Here is a 6,000-nt window from a genome sequence, read left to right as displayed (position 1 = left end):
GCATAGTTCTACTGTGCACATATGGGGTCACCGTGAGTCGGAATTAACTCGAGGGCAAACAATTTGGTTTTTGGTTTACAGTCCAGCCAAGATGACATATAAAATTAACCATCACAGGAGGTTAATGAATACTGTTTAGCTCTTCACTGTATTGTGTCTGTCCACATGAGAAAATGCTCAAGATCACAAGCCATTAAAAAAAAAATTTTTTTTAAAGCCATTAGAGAAAAGCAAATCAAAACTACAATGAGATACCATCTCATCCTGACATCACTGGCACAAATAAAAAAAAAAAAACAGAAAATAACAAATATTGGAGAGGTTGTGGGGAGAATGGAACTCTTCTGCACTGCTGGTGGGAACATAAAATGGTACAACCGTTTTTGAAAATGATATGGCACTTCCTTAAAAAGCTAGAAATAGAAATACCATACCATCCCACTCCTAGGACTGTATCTTGAGAAATAAGAGCTGTCACCCAAGTAGATGTGTTCATTGCAGCATTATTCACAATAGCAAAAAGATGGAAACAACCTAAGTGCCTATCAACAGATGAATGGATAAACAAACTGTGGTACATACATGCAACGGAATACTATGCAACAATAAAGAATGATGAATCTGCAAAACATCTCACAACATGGATGCATCTGGAGGGCATTATGCTGAGTGAAATAAGTCAATCACAAAAGGACAAATACTGTACAAGACCCAAAAACTCATGAAAAGCTTTACACACAGAAAAATACAACATTTGACAGTTACAAGGGAGAGGAGGGAGGAAAGGGAAAAACACTAACTAGACAATAGACAAGTAGTAACTCTGGTGAAGGGTAGGACAGTACACAATAGTGGGGAAGTCAACACAACTTGACCAAGGCAAGGTCATGGAAGCTTCATAGACATATCCAAACTCCCGGAGGGACCAAATTACTAGGTTGAGGGCTGGAGACCATGGTCTCTGAGGACATCTAGCTCAATTGGCATAACATAGTTTATAAAGAAAATGTTCTATGTTCTGCTTTGGTGAGGAGCGTTTGTGGTCTTAAAAGCTTATGAACAGCCATCTGAGAGCCCACCCTGTCTGGGGCAAGCGAAAATGAAGAAAACCAAAGGCACAAGGGAAAGATTAGTTCAAAAGACTAACGGACCACAGCTACCACAGTCTTCACCAGACTGAGCCCAGCACAACTAGATGGTACCTGGCTACCACCACTGACTGCACTGACAGGAATCACAACAGAGGGTCCCAGACAAAGCCAGAGAAAAATGTAAAACAAAGTTCTGACTCACAAAAAAGACCAGACTTACTGGTCTGACAGAGACTGGAGAAACCCCAAGAGTATGGCCCCTGGACATACTTTTAACTCAGTACTGAAGTCACTCCTGAGGTTCATCTTTCAGCCAAAAGATTAGAAGAAAAAAAAAAAAAGAATTTTTTTTTTTTTTTAATGATTAGACAGGCCCATAAAACAAAATGAGACTAAATGTGTACACCAGCCCAGGGGCAAGGATGAGAAGGCAGGAGGCAGGGGCAAGGAGGAAAAGGTAAGAGGGGACAGAAAAGCTGGTAATGGGGAACCCAAGTTCGGGATGGGGAAATCGTTGACATGCTGTGGGTTTGGCAACCAATGTCACAAAACAATGTGTATTGTTCAATGAGAAACCAATTTGGTCTGTAAACGGTCATCTAAAGTACAACAAAATAAAAATTTGTTGTGTCTGTGGCTGTAATATCACACTCTTACATAAAAGTCCATCTGAAAATAGATGTAACTTTGGATAGAAATAATGGCTCCGTGACAACACTGTCTTCACACATAGATGTGACACCCATCAGGAAATGTTGGGCAATGAGACACAGTTGCAGAAAAATGTTAACTTGCCTCAAGAGATTGTTCTGGGGGAAAATGTAAGTCTGAATATTGTTTTAAATCAGCTTCTCTCTCTGAATATCTCATTGGAAATTGAGAAGAAATGTTCACAGAGGTACCCAACAGCTATTTCTCCCTTGTTTCATGTTTTCAGCACTGTTTCTATTCCAATGTTCAATTCCCCTCCCCCGTTTAGTTATTTTTAGCTGCCATGGAGTAGCCCCCCCACCCCCATGGCAGCCACATGCACAAAGGAACAAAACACTGACCAGTCCTGCTTCATCCCAGTGGTGGCTTGGGGATCTGTTGTGATCCGTAGGGTTTTCATTGGCTGACTTCTGGAAGCAGATTGCTGGGCTTTTCTTCCTAGGCTGTCTTAATCTGGAAGCTCTGCTGAGACCTGTTCAGCGACATAGCAACACACAAGCCTCCACTGACAGATGGGTGGTGGCTATGCATGAGGTCCATCAGGTGGGAATTGAACCCTGTTCTCCCACATGGAAAGTGAGAATTCTACCACTGAACCAATCTGAACCAGCCATTGTGGTCCCAGCCCTCCTCCCAATGGTTGGTTTAAGGGTGGGTTTGTGACCCAGTTCTAGACGCTGGGAGATGAGGATAAATCTGCTGGGGGTGGAGTTTCTGGCAAAGGTTTTTTTACTCTTTAAAAAGACATTGTATGCTGGGGAAGGCAGCACAACTTGTCCAAGGCAAGGTCACGGAAGTGCCACAGACACATCCAAACTCCCTGAGGGACCAAATTGCTGGGCTGAGGGCTGTGGGGACCATGGTCTCAAGGAACATCTAGCTTAATTGGCATAATACAGTTTATAAAGAAAATGTTCTACATTCTACTTTGGTGAGTGGTGTCCAGGGTCTTAAAAACCTGTGAGCGGTCATCTAGGATACTCCACTGGTCTCACCCCTTTGAGAGTAATGAAGAACGAAGAAAACTAAACCTACGAGGGAAAGATTAGTCCAGAGGACTAATCCACCACATCTACCACGGCCTCCACAAGACCGAGTTCAGTACAACTAAATGGTGCCCGGCTGCCACCACTGACTGCTTTGACAGGGATCACAATAGAAGGTCCCAGACAGAGCTGGAGAAAAATGTAGAACAAAATTCTAACTCAAAAAGAAAGACCAGACTTGCTGGCCTGACAGAGACTGGAGAAACCCTGAGAACATGGCCCCCAGACACACTTTCAGCTCAGTAATATAGTCACCCTTGAAGTTCACCCTTCAGCCAAAGATTGGACAGGTCCATAAAACAAAACAAGACTAAAGGTGCACACCAGCCCAGGAGCAAGGACTAGAAGGCAGGAGGGGACAGGAAAGCTGGTAATAGGAAAACCAAGGTTGAGAAGGGAGAGTGTTGACGTGTCGTGGGGTTGTTAACCAATGCTATAAAACAATATGTGTACTGTTTGATGAAAAACTAGTTTGTTCTGTAAACCTTCATCTAAAGCACAATAAAAAAATTAGAAAACTTGTCAAATAAACTCTACATCAATGTAAAAGACATTATGGTATAAGGATGTGATGATTGTTGGTGCTATGGCACCACAATTTAATACTATCTTGTTTTAAATCCATGAGCTGGGAAGCCTGACGACAAACGCCAACAAGCTGAAGATGGCAGAAGCAAAAGCGGGGAAGAGCCTGGGTACTTAATGATTCAAGTCCTTGAATTAACAACCCCTGAAAGCACTCTATTTAGAATTTTCTGTTAGGTAAGATAATAAATCATATCATTTAAGTCATTTTGACTTGTATCTGCTGTTGCTTGCAGGTGAAAGTATTTTAACTGATAAGCCATAAAGTGGTATTTTTCCAGTAAGCAGCAATGTTATCCCCATATTTATCTCTGGTAACAGCCTTAACCCTCAGGGAGTAAAAGTAACTCATCTGGATGATTCTGTGAAATATTATTTGCCAAAATGCTCTGCATTTCTCCTGTCCATTATGCACAGTCTATCTTGTCCTTCAAATCACCAAAGATTCTAATTATTCTGTCTTTACTAAAGCAAGCGCATGATTCCCAGTTCACAGTGGATTTTTAAAATATATCTTTGGGTTGCCTTGCCTCTAGGTTAATCTCATAACATATCTTATTTAGATTAAAAAAAATTTTTTTTAAGTCTATCCATCAGAATAGCACAAATATTAGGAGATGGTTGAGAAAGATGTAGGCGAGAAAAAAAAGAAGTAAAATAAACAAGGAGACTGAGAAGAAAGTAAACAAAATCAAATTACGATAATACACTGCGTCAGAAGATTGAATCCAAGTCCTTAACCCACCCAGTCTTATAGTAAGGGAAAGGAATAGATTTGGAAGACAGAAAGATAGATAAATAGAGAGACAGACAGACAGAAGTTACCTACTGACAGATAGAGAGGAAGAGAAAGGATGCAATTCAGTATAATATTTGTCTTTTGAAAATTTTGTTTTATTAAATATTGAGTAGATACAAAGGAATGTTTTAAGTATATTTAAGTGAATAGAGTTATATATAGTTATGATACAACGAATTCCCATATATCCACCACTGAGTTTATAGAAGAACAGTACCATTGTCTTAAGAAGTTCCTGCTGTGTAGAGCCCCAATTTCTTCCCCTGCTCCATTCTCTGAGAGGTAACCACTATCCTGAATTTACAACCAACATCTATCAAACTCCATTAACCAAGATTAGTGTTGTGAGGGAGGAGCAGGTTGGGAAGGAGTGAGTGGTTGGGAACTCAGAAGCTGGAGAGGGTAAGGTCCACACTCACAGTCTGATGAGAAACAGACATGAATACAGCTAGCTGTGGTTCAAGGCAGAATGTGAGAACTACTATGGTAAGAATACTAAATCTTACGGGAAACACAGAAAAAAGAGACATTATTCCTCCTGAGGTAGACAAGGAACCTTCAAGGACAAGGTGGCTTATATGCCCTTGAAGACCAAAGAGTATTTCCGAAGATGGAAGGGAAGAATAAAGTAACAATAGGAAGAAAGGACAGGAGTCGCAAGGTGTGAATGAACAACTGATCTATCCAGGATGAATAAGTACAGGATGGGGGTGGGGCGAAGACAGTAGAACTTGCAGCTGTTATGGAAGTAGAGCTTTTGGATGGACTTATCTGAAAAGTGAAAATTCTTCAAGAAACCAGAAAACAGCAGCTATTAGTTTGGGCACTAGTTTTTTCCACAGAGGCTCCACTCTCAGCCTTCATCAAAACTTTTGCCAACCACCACCAATTCTCTCTTCATAATCTCTCCTTTATCACCCATCTTTCCATTCCTCTAATTCCACTCTATCCACTCAAGGAATGAACAAGTATGATAGCCTCGTGGCACGGCACCATTCTCCCCACAGTGCAGGTAGTGGTAGCAGCACAGGCTTTGCACCCTGGCAGACGTAGGATTGAATCCATGTATTAGCCATCAGACCTTCAGCAAATTGGTGAGCTTTCCTTGGCCTCAGCTTTCTCAGCAATAATGACCTGAATCTCAAGGAGTCATTGTGAGGAAGAAACAAGAGAACACATGTCACATGCCTGGTATACAGTGGGGTCTCAGTAAATAGTTCTTTATCCACTAAACATTTACTAAGAACCTAATGTGAGCCAGGCGCCGTATCAGCTGCTTGGGATACTATGATGAGCAAAACCAAACATGTTCCCTACCCTCATGCAGCTTACAGTCTAGAAAAGGAGACAGACATTAACTAATAATGATACAGATAATTGTACTTATGGGCCACGAAAAGGGCTATGAGTGCTGAGAAAGTATATATTTCGGAGCTTTGATCTATTCTAAGAAATCAGCAAAAGCTATCTTCAAAAATCAACTTCTCCAGAAGCATGTTCTGTTGACCCTCCAACTAGAAAATATACTCCACCAGCTGTCTGTCATTTTGTCTTACTGTGGTGGCTTGGGTGTTGCTTTGATGCTAGAAGCTATGCCACGGGTATTTCAAATACCAGCAGGGTCATCCATAGTGGTCAGATTTTAGTAGACTTCCAAACTAAGACAGACTAGTAGGAAAGGCTTGGCAATCTACTTATGAAAGTCAGCCAGTGAAACCCTGTGGATCACAACAGAATATTGTCTTATTCAGCTTTGGATGACGAGCCC

Source organism: Elephas maximus, chromosome 5 (assembly GCF_024166365.1).
Source record: "Elephas maximus indicus isolate mEleMax1 chromosome 5, mEleMax1 primary haplotype, whole genome shotgun sequence".
NCBI classification, from domain to species: Eukaryota; Metazoa; Chordata; class Mammalia; order Proboscidea; family Elephantidae; genus Elephas; species Elephas maximus.
Note: the sequence above shows the minus strand (reverse complement) of the source record.